The sequence below is a fragment of the Atractosteus spatula genome, chromosome 3 (assembly GCF_055471065.1).
Source record: "Atractosteus spatula isolate fAtrSpa1 chromosome 3, fAtrSpa1.hap1, whole genome shotgun sequence".
NCBI classification, from domain to species: Eukaryota; Metazoa; Chordata; class Actinopteri; order Semionotiformes; family Lepisosteidae; genus Atractosteus; species Atractosteus spatula.
Genome location: NC_142708.1, coordinates 20,940,060 through 20,957,206, shown reverse-complemented (window position 1 = coordinate 20,957,206; position 17,147 = coordinate 20,940,060). Strand labels below are relative to the sequence as shown.

The 17,147-nt window shown below is 36.9% G+C and overlaps 1 protein-coding gene across 4 annotated transcripts in view; it reads left to right on the top strand.

Annotated features, from left to right (window-relative positions):
• The window catches only part of mcc (MCC regulator of WNT signaling pathway), a 210,921-nt gene that overhangs the window by 78,984 nt on the left and 114,790 nt on the right, over positions 1–17,147 (top strand). The window contains exon 1 of one of the 4 annotated variants that reach the window (XM_088912109.1): positions 15,280–15,324. The exons of the other annotated variants lie outside the window; for them this stretch is intronic. The gene's annotated coding sequence lies outside the window, so the exon portion shown is untranslated. Of the gene's footprint in view, positions 1–15,279; positions 15,325–17,147 lie in introns of those variants that run through there. 4 annotated transcript variants of the gene reach the window in all.

Sequence of the window (17,147 nt, the reverse complement as noted above, 5' to 3'; positions counted from 1 at the left end):
GTCGAAATCTCTTTGGATTTCCCTGTATAATCTTTGGATTATGCAGTTTGCTAATAATAATAATAATTGCTTACATTTATATAGTGCTTTTCTGGACACTCCACTCAAAGCGCTTTACAGGTAATGGGGACTCCCCTCCACCACCACCAATGTGCAGCCCCACCTGGATGATGCGACGGCAGCCATACTGCGCCAGAATGCTCCCCACACATCAGATATCAGTGGGATCAGAGTAATGAAGCCAATTCATAGATGGGGATTATTAGGAGGCCATGATTGGTAAGGGCCAATGGGAAATTTGGCCAGGACGCCGGGGTTACACCCCTACTCATCCTGATACAGTATCATTAGCAAACTTCATAACCCAAATGTTGTCATGATTCTAATGAACTTGATTAGTTCATCAGCTATACCAGGACATACAGTAGGTCATTGATAATGTATTTTAATACAGATCGCCGTGGTACTCCAACAGTCACAATATTCCACTTTGAAGTTGAGTCATTCTCCCCCGTTTGCCCTTTTCTGTTCTTTTACCAGTTTTAAGTACAAACGCATGCACCTCACTGAATGGCTACTACCTGAAATTAATGTTTTCTACACAAATATATCAAAAGCCAACTTACAATCTAAATATACAGTATGATATACTGTGTTTATATTCATTACTAGTGTTTCAAACAAACTCCACAAAGTAGGTTAAGCAATCCATGTTGACTATCTGAGCGAATCCTATTGCCATATAGATCACCTGCTAGTTTGATAATTCTTTTATCCAAAGTTACTTTGGGATTTGAACTCACAACCTTTTATTTACAAGTGCTGAACCCTAACCACTACAGTGTCGTGATCGCTGTTGGCATATAATTAAGTCATACTGTTTTGTCCTCCTGTTTATGGATAGGCGCTAAAGTAGAAACTTTCCGGTCAGTTTCTTTTACCCCTGTCTTGTGTTAGTGTTGGAAGACCTTTGGTACACCATAACATTGGTAGAATATCATCAGGCCCAAGAGATTTGTTTATCTTAGCTGATTATTGAACATTTTTTTCCTTTTCTATACAAATATTATTCAGTATAGAACTTTCCTTTGCCTGAAGCATGGTGCCAATTTGTCCTTGGTAAACACCTGAGTCAGATATTTAATATATCCCATTGATATCCAAAGGCACTTTAATTCATCCTCTCCTGTTCTATTGCCATTGTAATACACAAAAAACATCTATCATTTTATCCTTTGTTGCAGTATTCAATTGTCTCTCTCTCTAGGCCATCCTGCTATTTTTACCTGTGCTTACAATTCAGTGTGCTCCTTTTCCTCACCTGGATTTGTAAGTAAGTACTTTAGTCCTTTGGGTGCGCTATAGCAGGCATCACGCACAAGTAGACCAGACAGCACTTCATGGCAGTCCAGAGCAGTTAACTAAATCATGCGTATACACTGTATGTTGCAGGAGATTGGCCTGTACTGAACACCTCTTTCTCTCTTACTAATAAAGAAATGAGGAGGTGGAAAAAAACAAAAGCTTGTACTTAGTTTCTCCATGAGGAAAATTTAGAGGAACCAAATATCATGACACTGTTCAAAGTGTTTTAGAATGTGTGAGCTGCACTCACTGTACGTGAGTGTTACGTACTTACATTTTTCCACACTAGCATTGTTTGGGGGAAGACTGTGTAAAATTTCTAGCACTGCAAAATTTCCCGTTGATGATCCCTGCTCCTTTGTGACCCTTGCAGTTCCAGCATATTTTCAGTTTACAGTAACTCGAACTTGTATTCCCAATACACATGTATTCCCAAACTGATTAAAAAATAGAAGTCTAAATTGTGTATGTCATGACCTGAATAAATCTTGTATTTAGTGCTTACTTACATTTGAATGTGACCTTCAAAAGCTGGCCGTATAAGAAAAAAGGTCTATAAATGAGTAAATTGTGATTGATTTAGCAGAGGGGAAGCCAGTCCTGTTTCTGTAGACCTTTCAGGTTTTATGTGCCAATATAAAGCACCAGCTGCTAGAAACCTGTTGGAAATGGCAATAATTGAGTCATCTGTATTTTCTGGGTTAAAACAAATTCTTGAAACCCAGTTTAAAGTAGTGGTTACGCCTCGGATAAGCAATTGTGCTTTTTTAAAAAAAGTTTGACATGTGCTTTTGTGTTTTTAGCTGTAGTTTCCTTAAATTACAATTTAAATGCAAATTGCTCATTTCCCTTGAAAAATAACAGCTTATGTTAAAGGCAAAATGTACATCTCTTGTTATGGCCAGCAGGTTTACTAGTGGCTGGTCTGAGAATATGGTGCGCCAGTCTTCCTGAATTTGCTTCCATGTCTTTTTTTCTTCCATTAAGTACACTGCAGTTGATCAGGACCACAGTAGGGCAGCTCATTTGTCTTCTCTAAGCCCTTTGTCAATACTACTCCATCTCGATACTGTGCTCCAGACAACTGTAATGGAGCTATGTGCCGTGTCCTCTTTGTCAGGTGGCCTTTCCTTCAGCTTTGTGTCAATTTCTCTTGATTCATGCCCACATCATCAAGATCTAGTCTTTAATAAGACATCCTTCCAGCAGCCTGAAAGTCAAATCCAAGAAGAAATGTACTAAAATTGCAGCCTCTGTACCCTAGATCCACCAGTCAAATGCATCAGTAAAAGGTGCTCAATATACTGTTGTTAAAATTCGATTATCATCTATATCTATAAAGAAGACACATTTTTAATTCAAGATAAGTCAATGCTATCTATGAAATTTAAATTTTTTATATGATAATATTACATATTGATATTAGTTTAATATTCATTTAAAATGTGAGCTACATTTAAGTTCTATTCATGTTACAGTTACAAGTTGTCTTTACTCTCCGTTGATCAGATATTGTCCATTATTGTCTCTGTGGTAATTGAAAATTAACCTAGGAGTCCTTAACAATTGAAAACTGTTGTCCAAATGTGAAGGAGAGCAGAAAAGGGTATACAGTTGTTTAGAAATGGGCAGGTAATGAAAACAGCAATTACAGGTTTGCAGACTTATTGAATAAAAATAATACAATTAATTATTGTACAGCAATTAAGTATAGCTGGTGTCCCGTTTATTGTGCTGATAATATGTGGCAGTTGTCACACCATGAAAATCTGAATTTAATTTTACCCCTGATTATAACATGAAGTGGGTCTGAAAATTTAGGGAAAGGCTAGAGAATTATTAATGGTGTTCCAACTGAAAATATAGGAATTTCTGAATTGGATACTCTATATTAATTGATTCATTACATATAGATATGGACTCCCACACAGAATTTTAAAATGGACATAAATGCTTTCTCTTTTTTTACACCAAACATAATATTCATGTCTGAGAAGCTCAAGCTTCAGTTCTTCTGACCATCAGCCATGGCTCTAATTATAATTTAGACATCTAGATATTTTGGACTTGTTTCTTTTTGTGGTTCGCCCTCAGAAGGTTCCTTGCAATCCTGACCAAGAAGGCCTCATTCTATAAAGTGATTTTAAGTGATAGTTTTTGTTGCTTTGCATGTTGAAGTTTGTGTTGGATTTACAGTTGGCCTGCTCTTGGGTATGGATTTACAGTTGCCCACTTATCTCATTGGCCGTGGTGACAAAGCACACATGCATCCTCTTCTTGTCAGTTGCCACTATATTAATGATCTCTAAAGAAAAATATGGTACTGTAGATTCAGCTTTTTGCTGATTGTTTTATAGCCATTTCCAAACACCTGGAGGTCAATAACTTTTTGCCTGTAGTCTTCAAAGCGCTCTCTGGCCTTAACCGTGGTGATACATGCTACTTCTGAATGTTTTCTGTGCCTTGCCTCCTTTTATAGCCCAGGGAAACAAGAAACCTTCAGCGACATCTGTACTATATCATTCCAAAGGCTTGTATTGCACTTCCAAAGAGCAGAATATTCGATAATAATTAGAAGTGTGCCCATTTCTTTTTCTGGACTTAAATGATTTAACTTACATCCTGTCATGTTTTTTATTCTTATTTCATCAGGAGTAATGAATAAATCTGGGTAGCACTGTGTATCACTATGGGTTAAATTTATCACGGTGAAGAAAACCTTTTTCAGCCAATATAATAAACCAAGTAAGAATTTTGATTTTAAAGCAGTATTAGCTGGTATGCTATTAAATCTAGAAGATTAGACAGATAAAGACATTTAATGTGTGCAGAAATTAGAAAAATCACGTACAGTAAGTGCTTACAGTATTTCTCGCTATTCATGGGTTGTCATATTTGTAATACGTTCAGAGGTTAAGAAACTGTTCCAAAAATGGACATGAATTCTTAATATTTTCTGCAGGCATATGGCAATGTCTCATAATGTAGTACTCAAATGGATTGATCAGTTAGCATTTCGTGTATATTAGTAATAATTTGGGATGATAATATGTTCTATATGGTATACTTTATTTCAGCAATTCATTGTACCTATATTTAATGAATCAGTATAGCCAACACCATTTGTACGTTTGTTACTACAGGTCAGGATTTAGGAATCCCCTGCGTGCTGCCATTGGACAGGGAAAAAATGAAGCATTAAGAAGTGTATCTGAGGAATTAATGGCAACTTAAGGAAAGCAATATAAAAATAACCAATATGAATTTACGACTTGTGTGGAGGTGATAAACAGATGGAAGGGCAGACCATAATGAAAGCCGTGTTTGAAAAGCTAAATGATTCTGTACCGGTGGCTGTGCTTTTCAATCTCCTATCACATTCTCAGTAAGAGCCTCCGATGGCACAGATAGAGAGTCCTGTAATAAGCAATTGCTTTCCACAGCTGAAGAAATAACATATCCATTTACATGAGTGACCACATAGCAAATAACATCCGACAGGCCAACCAGGAGAGGAGATGATTTTTTCTTCCAGTGTGTAATTGACAGAGGAGGGTCTGGTTTTGAAAGAAAAGAGAGATGTTTTAAAATAAGAATGCCAGTCATTGTTAATGTAGGTTTGTACCTTGCTTGGCTTCTCTTAATCATCCAGATGGTTTCTCAGGCCATGTGATTAATGTCAGTTCAGGAATTACAATAAACACTGTCAGCTTTCAATACCTACTGAATTTAGGCATCTCTAATTGCCTTGTTGACCTGAAAATGTTAATGTATAAGATACAAATTTTAATAGATACTCTTAACAGATGCAAAATTAGGGGTTAAATAAACTGAAACTTTTTTTTAATTTAAAGAAAGCTATAAATAGCATTTTATATTATTCACCATGGTAGGACATTCTGCAATTATTGCCACTATCACAAATCTTATGCAGCTTTAAGTGTTGCGCTAAATAAACACACTGTGAAATCACTGTGGAGCTGGGGAAATTATATAGTGTCCATCATTTTGTCATTGGAACAGGTGGTGATGAATTTTAACGTTGCCATTCTTACTTCTTACCTCTTTTGCAGGGAAATGAACTATGTTGTTGGTTAAGTCTGAAATGCTGTGGATTCAGTGGGTTAGAAGTATTATAGATGTTCTTTCAGAAATCAGTTTTTGTGTCCTTGTTTTGTTAGAGTTTCTAATTAAAAAGTGGATTGCTTACTTGAATAGACATTATTGAATGTAGATGGCATTTAAAGTGGAGAAGTTAATTTACTACATGATTTATGTAGCAAATCAGTACTTCCAGGACTGTGACCCACAGAATGGAATGTAATACTGCTGACCACAATCTTGTCTTCAATGTATCTGGTTTTAATTATAGAGCAACATTATTCTTTTGTCATTTTAAGAAAATTCTCATTCTCATTCTCCATATACAAAATAATAGCAATATTTGTGGAGTTACTCATATGCAGTTGTATTTTGAAAACCTTAGGATTTATGAAGGGAAAAAGACTTTATCAGGATGCAAATTAAAATTTCAACAATCACATGCATGTCTTTTGTGCTGGAATTCAATTGTATAACATATTGTCCCTTAATTAAGAGAAATCATGAACGAAGGCCTGCAGCAGAAGATTAGATAATGAAAAGCCATTTTAAGTGATTTTCCAGAATGAAGGATTGTAGACAGGCATTTCAAACCTGCAAAATGTAACAATAATTAACATACCGTTAAAGGTCATGTGGTCACCAATTTTTCCAGGTGGATGTGGATAAGGAACCTAAAATGTAACTCGAGAAAATGCCATATCTTTATTCCTCTATCTTTAGGTAGAGGAATTTAGTTGGGTACTGTAATTGAGTACTGTAGTTCCTTTGTCTACCTCGTAAGTTTCAGATCTTGTGGTCCCACAGCAACATTATAGCCTTGTTACTACTGATGTGACTTGTTTTGACATGCTTCTGCCTTATATCGTCACGGATTGCTCCCTCACGTACAGCTTTGCAGCCTCCTGTTTTGGGCAGACTTCTCCATCTTAAGCAATCACAGTTTAGACAGCACAATCAATTGAAATAACGTGACCTGGGAACTGTCTTTAAGTTAATAGGTTATGTGGAATTCATCCCAGAACAACCTCACAGGCAGGCACATAGAGGGCCTAAGAACAGTTCACAGATTTTAAAAGGTGTTAGAGTACATTATCACACTCTGATCAGAAATGAAAATAAGCAAAACTATAATGAGATAGGCCATCAGCTGTAAGAAGCTGTGAGGAGAGAAGGTAGTGTAGAAAAAACTGCTAGTTTTGTGCAAAACAAGTGCTTATAGTGAAAGAATGTACAGTATTATGGGAGGTATTTGTGAAGTAGGCAATAACAGACATTTATGGAAAAATAGTACATTGCACTGCAATATTTGAAAATGGGCTTCTTCATCTTGTAAGATGCCAGTTCCAGTTGAGGTCAGTTCCATTTTCCAATTCCAATTCCACTTCTTCAGTTCTGACTAGTCAATTCCATTTCCCCAAATATTAAATTACAGTTCTAATTTCACTGCCTTTGAATCAAATTCCAGTTCAGCCCTTTCCAGTATGTGACATACTAGTTATAATAAAGTTAAGCATAATAATTCACGTTCATTTTATTTGCTTGTTATTCCTTTATGATATCTCTTCATAACCTAAATATACTGAATTTTGCATTGGTGTTAATAGTTCACGGTATAACAGTGGTACAGTGGTTAGTGTTGCTGCCTTGCAGCACTGGGGCCTTGGGGTCAGTTCCAGTCCTGGGCTGCTATCTACATGGAGTTTTTTTGGTCTAAAAAAGTGTTTAATTACAAGGATTTCGTCTGGTTTGTATTACACAAAAAAGAGGAATATTAAATAATTTGCTCAGTTCAATTAAAATGTTCATTATAGATGTGACCTTCGTGAGAAATAGGTCGTACCACAATGTTTTTTTTGTATTTAATAGGTGTTTAAGTTCCTGTTTAGATAAAAACAAACTTAGAAGTGGGTCAAGGGACTTATGAAGTGCTGCATATCCATGAATAGTTTTTAGTTTTCTAATTATGTTCTGTACAGCATGTCTATAACAGAGTTAACAGCAACTTTTTTCATTCATTATAGTAGCAAATAACACAACATAGTTTTGACATTAAGGTGCACCAAGTGCTTTTTGTATATAACTGCTACCATGTTATGATAAAAAAATGTTATTTTTAACTTTTCACATGTTACAAAATGTACTGCAATTGTAGAATCACCCTGTAGTTTGAGGGAAGAGCTTTTGGAATTATTTCCCTGCTCTTGCTCAAAATGTTGCCAGCAATTGGCAAAAAGCTGTGTGGCATTAAATAGCATGAGAGGTGTTCTGACCCAAAAACCTGTTATTTTAATTTCCAATTAAATTTTTGTCTTTAGAAATATTCCCTGCTGTCAGGGGATTCTGATATTTGTAGTATCTTCTTATTAGATTAAAATTAATTCAGATTTGAAATCAAGAATCAAGATCTTACAATCTGAAAATCATTACAATCTGTAAATGCATTACAATCTCAAAAATCAACCCAAGAACAGAAGCACTGACAGTGGTTGCAGCAAAGGCTTGGCAAGGCATCTGAAATGATTGCAAAAAGAGTTTGGTGGGTCACAGAGTTTAATACTCTGAAGTGTCCCAATACTTAGTCTCTTTAGACTTATAGGCTCTATACTATTGGAGGGCCAATGAGAAAAGCATCTTTTATTTAAGAGATGTATAAAAGATTCACTAATATTAAACCCATCTACTGTAAGTTGCAAAACATGCTGAAGTATGTTTATCTACCTTTAATTATCAAATGCAATTGATACTAGTAATTTACTGAATGTTTGGAATTTTAAGAGACATGTTTTCGATACAAAGTAATATTACATTTTTTCAAATAAGCACAGTATTTATTGATAGTAATACATATTTTTGTCATTCAGTGATATTTATCTGGTCAAAAACTGATGGAATTGAAATGGTGTTTATACATTTTATTGCTTTCAGAAGTTCAATCCCATTTTCACACCCCTGAGATTCTTTCAGTTTCAGTTCAATACTCCTCATAAAAATTGCTGTAAGTCATTCAGTGGTTGAGTTAATAAAAAGAAAAAGCTTTTTTCTGTCTGCTTCCAATGTGCGATACAAACCTTTTGTTGTGTCTCACTGTCCACTCAGCATTTTTTGGTGTCATTGACATCTATTTTGTTTTGCTTTAATTGCTGAGACCGAGACTATTAAATTAAATTTAATGTATTTGCTGTTAAATGTAAGAATTATCCTCTCTTTGAGGAGAAAAGTATGAATCAAAAATGTCACATTTATTATTTTACAACTTCGATGTTGGGGACAATGTAGTCTGGAGAGACAGAAAAAATCAGTTGTCATAGCAAAAATTGTACAGGACTATAATCTGTTTCATAATTAGCATAGTAAAGGTGTGCGTGACGTTTTGTTATTTGAAACCATTTTTTTTATTGCTTCTCATCCATTTTCAAAATATAAGGTTTTGAAATCATTTAAGGTAAAACTTGGGACATGGTAATGCCGTTTAATCTAACTAACTTCTAATCTAAATGCCAATGTTTAGAAGGTTTAAAAAATAAAATTTTGATTTCCAACAAGCCATAAAATACCCAGGATGATACAGAGTCGGAAAAATAGAACCACGCTTTGGCTATAAACACTTGTGGTAGCAGTTTGACCGAAAGTTCTAGCTCCCAGAATGATGTACTGCAGTAAGAAGACAATAACACCATGGGTCCTCCTGAACGGTTGTAAAGGTGCTCACATGAGCACAGGATGGACCTGGAACCTGTGGTTAGCTGCAGAACTGTGGCTGGGATTATCCAAGTAACAGTAGCACTAACAGTGTGCAATTGTCTAAAGGCCACCTGGAATAGGCTGGGATTAGTCTACTGGGTCAGACACGACAACACAGTGATCCTTGTGACTTTGTTTCAATCAGCACTTTGCCTCCTGTGAATGTTAAAAGTGGCTTGAAGACGGGCAGCTCAGTCGAGTCTGTTCATAGTTCCCTTCTTCTTCCCTTAGTGCTCTCACTATCAGGATATATAGGTACTAGGTGAGATGTCAATTCTGAGTTTAAAAATTAACAAAAATAAATAAAAATGCTGTATGGGTAGACTACATGCAGAATGATACCTTTAGCGCCTTATCCTAATTATACAGTTCTGACACTTATGTGATACAGTAAGTGTCTAAATTCAACTTCCATCCACTTATTTTAGGAAGAATTTTTGTTTTATTTTCAATAGAAAAGTCATTTATTTTCTGTGGTCCAAAAGGTAACTGTATTCCTAAAAGCCAAAGATGAAAAGTCATTAAAAGATCATTTGTATTAGCACAATTACCTTTCACTGTTTTAAGAAGTGTTGTTTTTCTTGTGTGTCTGTATGACCTCTCCTGCTTGCAGTCATCAGCAGGCACCTGGCATTTTTAAGTATAGACGCCTGCACTCAGAAAATGTGAACTACACAGGAAGTCATCTCTGTTAAATTAGATTGGTTTTATGAAAGATATGTAATGAAAAAATTTTAAAGAAATTCTACAATTCTTTCATCATAAAACAGATTGTTGCGAGTCACTGCTGCAATTGATCTGTGCTGAAGCTTTAGTACTACATATACATATACTATATATACTATTTCTAAAGTGCACCAAATGCTTTTTGTACTAATAATCTTTTGTTGTATTTTTAGTGCCTGTCAGCATATGAATGTTACTGGTAAGAAATATTTGCTGGTGTGTTGTTGCTTTTGCAAATCAATGTACTGTAAACCAAAAGTTATTTATCTTTGAGTTTTAAGTTCTTGCAAACTCTGACATTGTGATGTGAACAATAAATATCCCCTCCATCTTTAAAGCGCTACACTAGAAAAACATCAAAAAGTGTACCTGTCCCTCTACAACATGATGTACAGTGCTTTAAGAAAGTATTCACCCCCCATTGATAATTTCTCGTTCTGCTGTTGCAAAGTCAAATTAAAGCATATTGAAATGGGATTTTTTCCACTCCTGTAGAATTCTGTATAATGTTAAAATTAAAGTATTTAGATGTCTTCAGAATTATATTAAAAATAAAAATCTGAAAATTACTTAATTGATAAGTATTCACCCCCTTTGTTTTAACAACCTAAATTGGGTGAGGTATTCAGTTATCTTGAGAGAGCACACTAAATACGTAAACAAGGTACACCTGTGTCTAGCTGTCATGAAGACCTAGGAGCTGCCCGTGGAACTTCGAGATGAAGTTATTAGGAAGAAAAAAGCTGGAGAAGGTTATAAAAAGATTGGCAAAGCTTTGAACCTTCCTAGGAGCACCGTGAAGTCCATTGTAACAAAATGGAAAAAAACATGTCACAACCCAGACACTACTAAGATCAGGCCGTCCTACCAAGTTAAGCAACTGGACAAGAAGGGCACTTGTCAGAGAAGTGACCAAGTGGCCAGCTACAACACTGACAGACGTGCAGAGATAGATACCTTATTGATCCCGTGAAAAATTGCAGAGGTAGCAGGGACATTGCAGAGCTCTTTGGCTGATGAAATGGGAGAAACTGTCCAGACATCAGCAATCTCTTCGGCACTTCCCAGATTCTGCCTCTTTGGTAGAGTGTCTAGAAGGAAGCCACTTCTGAGAAAGGCCAACATTAAGTCACACCTGGAGTTAGCTAGAACCCTTGTGACAAAACCTGAAACCTTTAGGAAGAAAATATTGTGGTCTGATGAGACTAAAGTTGAGCTCTTTGGCCTGAGAGCAAAGCGCTATGTGTGGTGCAAACCAAATACAGCCCAACACCCAGGTAACACCATCCCTACCATCAAGCATGGTGTTGGCAGCATCGTGCTCTGGGGTTGCTTTTCAGCAGGAGGAACTGGAAAGCTTGTTGCCATCAAGGGCAACATGGATGGAGTCAAATACAGGCAAATCCTTGAGGAGAACCTGTTTCAGTCAGCCAGAGATCTGCGTTTAGGGTGAAGATTCATTTCCCAGCAGGACAATGACCCAAAGCACACGGCAAAAACTATCAAGGAATGGCTTGAAAAAAAAGAAAGGTAGTATTCTGGAATGGCCCAGCCAGAGCCCAGACTTGAATCCAATTGAAAATCTGTGGTATGACCTGAAAACCGCTGTCCACCGACGCTCTCGGGGACAAAATGTGAAAAAATTCAAGGGGGTGAATACTTTCTGAAGGCACTGTATATGATTATCACATTGTGTGTTGCAATCATGGAGGGATTATGAAGCTGTTATGCAGCAACATTCAAATGAGGTGTTACCAACTCACCTTTGAGTTCTCCAAAACAGCTTAATCACATTTTAATCACATTTTTCAGTGCAGTCGTCCAAGCCAAGTAAAGACGCCTGCATGTAAAGACCCATGTACTGACATCACAACACATGCACTAGTAAAACACATGTGCTAAAAGGTCCATGTGGAAACAGCAGTTAAGGAATACAAAACAGCACTGTCGCAAATCAATAGGCAGCAATATACTGCAAAACTAAAACTAATCATTAGTCTTCGGTCCTTGACTGTTAAATGCTGAATAGCTACTTTAAATGGAGAAGGAATACATAGTTTTTACACAGTTTTGTAAAGATTTATTTTTAGTTTTACAGCAAACCAAATGGCAATGGACAGTGTACTTTGCATTTTAAAGACAATCAGTATCATGTCTCTGTACATATAATTACAGATACAATAACTCAATTAAGCTCTCAGATTCAGAAGAAAACAACATAATTCCTTCCATATGCTGCTTGAAACGATTGAGTATCGGAATGTTTAAACATCCATGATTAGCTGGCAACCCCTGGCTGGCTTACCACAGTTGGCATGTGAGGACGTTTTGCCTGGTGTATGGGGGCCAGTTTTGGAGTTCTTCAAGTAACTTGTTTGCATGGCTCATCACTGTTTATTTACAGTGCACACATATGTAAATATAATTAAATGAGTACAGTTTGGTTCTAATTAGTGTTTAGCAGATATGAACCCTGTTAATAACCAATCAACAGTACTGACAACAAAAAGTAAGGTGAAGTCTGAAATAGCTAAATCCTGTCTTAAACATTGTATTGCCAAGTTAAAATATAAAGGCAGATCTGATGATACTGTAACGACTGTGGGGTCCGGTACTAAATGGAACAGGCATTGGACTCGGGAGAACACATGTATTAACCAGAACAGGGGAAAGGTACACACACAGGGACAGGGATTACAGCGCTGCACCTACACTAACACAGACATGGACATGGAAGGGAAGAGCCTGTCTCCCAGCCTCTGTCCCACTATATACAGTCCCGTAGTCCCGCCCCCCTGCGATTGCCAGCTGAGCCCTCAGATTTATTTTAATGTTGTTATCTGTGATTTATGGATTTTACATTTCTAACCATTCTTTGAATGGTTATACTTTACTTTTCAAATGTATATGGTCTCAATAGCATGTTCGTTGTGATATGTGACAGCGTAATGTCCAACATAATGACTTTTTATTGTCATGTAGACATGCCTTCTAATTAATTAAAAATTGTTGGAAATTGGTGTGTGACTGGAGAATCCGTTTCCAGATCACCAGGCACTCATGAGCTATCCACACGTACACACATAGACATACGCAAACATTTCTCTCTCTAAACAAATAAATCTGGTTTCAAACGTAAACAAACTTTACCAAGTCTGCAATTCCGGGGATAGTTTTGTTTGCTCTGTGGATACACACACAGAGAAAAGTAAGGTTGTTCAAGTATGGTCAAAACTAAACTAACTCAAACCAAACACCATTTTTTTCTTTGTTTTATAAGTGAAATGAACTAAATTGGTGTTTAACTCACGTGTTTCAAATAAATTCCTTGTTTTGGTTTCTCACTGGCAAAGTGGTTTCTCCCGCAACTTGTAGGACCCAAACCTTGGCCTGGCAACAGGGGCTGGCTTAGTAGTGCCTGTTCCAGGGTTGCGCATGTGTGGATCGATTTGTAAGACGATACCATTAAGAGGGGGGAGTGTTTTCTTAAAAATATTCATGTACATAAAGGGGTAATTACATTTTATTTTTGTTTATTATATGTTAATTGTTTAATTGGGTACTCACTGGAGAAAGGTGTATATCAGAATTCTGATTATTATTTTGTAGAAATCTTTTTTGCTTTATAGTGGAATATTCTAGGGGAAGGAGTTTAACCTAGAAAAGGAGCTCCTCAAAATAGGAGAAGAGAGATAGGAGGAAGTTGTAGCTTCCTCCCCATACAACAATCTATTTTTTAAGTGATTAATGTATATATTCTTGTACTATACTTTTGTATTTTTTCCCCTTGGTTAGTTTGTATTTTTCACTTTGTTTTTTTGGGGGTGTGGATTATGGGAACACAGTTCCTCAAAATAAACACCATTGCACTTCTTTGCAATTGTGGCTGTGTCATCATTAGTGCTGCATTCCATCTATGCCTCAAAACTTTTGAAGGAGGATACTGTGACAAGGGGAGGTGTTTATAAGTGAGGAATGAACGTGCATATAGACAGTTTTCGTATAAAATGTAACACCTGTGATTGGGGGACAGGGTGGTTGTCCAGATGCATGGAGATCAGACTGGCAGAACACTTCTTGATGAGTGGGGTTGCAGGAAGAAACAAACCGCGGCACAGCTTGTTGTGACTGCATTGTTTTGATAAATACTTTTCTGTGTAATCCTTTACCCATTTATTCCTTCTCTTTAAGTGTTCGTCATAACCCTCCCCAGGTTTCTTAGTGTTTTGGCATTTTTTGTCCATCCTACTGTACCTTTTTAGCGTGATGTTTTAATGTAGTTCATTCTTTTAGTATAGCTGTCTTTCAGGTGTTTTGGTATAGTAAAGCTTATGGTATCAGCAGCTCCCATGTTTGTGTGATTTGTGATTATCACCACTATAATAGCCATTATTATTGATGTACTTTGATGTGCATTGCAACAGTTTTAATAAATTAATAATTATTTAAGCACAATGATACATTGATTTGCAGCAAGGTATTGTAGTCTGCTGTGTCAGTTTTTATTTTTATTAGTAAAGATTATTCTTTTATGCATTCTTGTTGCCTGACTTATTATTTGGCCTTTCATTTGTGGTGGCAGCTTTGTTACCCATCTATCTGTAGTGTAGTGGTTGAACCACTGGGGTGGTTCTAGGTGATCAGTTGTAGGAGGGGCTGGGCTACACCAGTTCTTCAGGCTGTGGCATAACCATAGGAAATTGAGCCCTGGATTGAAGTGCTTATGTTGCAAGTGTATCATATATTATTTTGTATATTCTGTAGTGTGTACATTTAGCTCCTGGTAATCTTACTAGCTTATTCGAGTTTCTGCCTTTTGTTTTTGATTTGATTAGACTCTTTTAAAATTACTGTGAGCTGATGGTGTTTGAATATTAAAAACACAAAAAATGATGCTTTCATTACGACACAGGGCTGGCTTGTCTTTAATTTAGCTTTACTGAGCTGCTGATTGTTTCTCCCCAATTTGAAATTGAAACCTGGCTGACTGGTGACTCTGATCACTTGTTCCTGTATCTGTCTCGCATTTCATTCTTCCAATAACCTAATTGAGTCAACAGTGGTTTTTGTGCTTTGATGTGCTTTTTCGTGCTTATTTTCACCATGCTGTAGGATTGATCTGCTGGCAAACATTGAATTATTATGAACATCCATTTATGTGAATGTTGTCTGACAAAAAACAAAATCAAAATATCAGCATTTAATTTTAATTTTTAAAAAGTATCTAAAATAGATTTAGCAGATTTAGTCTCCCCTCCTGTCCTTAAAACCTGTGCAGACCAACTATCTCCTGTGTATACAGACATTTCTAACTTCTCTCTTTCCCTGGCAGTTGTAACAGAGTGCTTGAAGAAATCCACAATTGTGCTACTGCCCAAGAAGACCAAGGTAACTTGTTTGAACGATTATGGCCCAATGACACTCACTTCAGTGGGCATGAAGTGCCTGGAAAGACTAATATTGTCCTATATAAATTGCTCTATCCCAGACTCCCTTGACCACTTCAGTTTGCTTGCCGCCTGAATAGGTCAGTTGATGATGCCAAATCTCTAGCACTACATACTGCTCCTATGTTAGGATGCTGTTTATAAATTACAGCCTGGCCTTTAACACAATTATTGCCTCCAAACTGGTGCCCAAAACTCAGGAAACTGGCTTATGAAACTCTGTCTGCAACTGGATAGTGGATTTCCTCATGGTCGGACCTCAGTTGTTGGAAAAATATGGCAACAATATCTCCTCAATAGTGATCCTAAACACTGCAACTCCCCAAGGCTGCTGTCTTAGTTCTAGGCTGTACTCCTTGTTCACCTATGACTGTACAGCCATATACAGCACCAACTACACTATCAAATTTGCTGGTGATACCACAGTTATCAGGCTGCTCAGTAACAATAAGTCCCCATATAGGAGTGAGGTGGAGCAGGATGGTGCCTTGACAACATCCTGGCCCTGAATGTCAACAAGACAAAAGAGCTCTCTGCGGACTTCAAGAGACCCAGAGAGAGTCACACCCCAATCAGTTTTGACTGCACAACAGTGGAAACTGTCAGCTGCTTCAGATTGTCTTCTGCAGATCTCCACCTTGGCATGGTCTTGCAGCACTCTAGCCAATCTGAAAAAGACACATCAACAGCTGCTGTTTCTGTGGTGCGTAAAAAAGTGATATGGAGAAGCAGTTAACTCATGAACTTTTACTGCAGCACCATAGAAACTGTGCTCACTAGTGGTATCACTGCATGGCACACAAGATTACCATGCATGACAAAGATACTCTACAAAGGATTATAGGATATGACTTAACATCAATCAATGAAATTCACACTATCAGCTGTCACACTAAAGCCCAATCCATTATTCAGGAGCCCAACCATCCTGGTCACAAACCGTTCTTCCCTCTGCAATCTGACAAGCGGTACCACACTATTAAAGCAGACTATTAGACTTAAGAACAGCTTCTACCCTACAGCAGTGCGCATCATAAACAGCTAACTGTGCAGTGCCTCAGAACTAAATGCACCCCTGTAATATGCACTTTTGACTTGGTTTTTTTTGTTCACTACCATATTTTTATTGTTCTGGTTGTTTATTGACTGTACATACTATCACTATTTATTATATACTGTTTTGTCATTTGCGGCCTACATTATGTGGTGTTGTCTGCTGCACTGTGCACGTCCTGAGAGAACGGCGAGAGTATAAATTCCAGTGTACGTGTACATGTGGCAATACTTCTTGTTTTTTAAGAGGTATTTTTATAAGTATCTTTTGCCGAGTTTGTATACCTATTAGATGAATAACTGAGTAGAGGTATTTTAAGTTGAAATTTAACTTGAGGTGGATTTGATGTTGCCTTTTCAGCACAAGCATAGCACCGCAGATCTCTTCCTGATTAAAAGCTGGACCCCGTTCATTGCCTTTGTGCTCCCTTTGAGTTAAGATTTAGAAAATAGAAGTCATATGAAAAACAGACAAGACTTTATTGGATAGTTGATATCCAAATAAGACTGAATGCTTTTGACGTCCTTGACTCTTCTGTGATCTTTTTTTATTCCAAATGTTTTTTCATTCTTAATTCTTCTAACATGCTGCAAAATTCAGATCAGTTAAACTTAGTCATAGAAAAGGGCATTTTCTCTTAAGTTCTGTTTTTTAATTTGCTTTCTTAATGGTTATGCTTTAATGCATTTTCAAAATCTAAATATAGTATA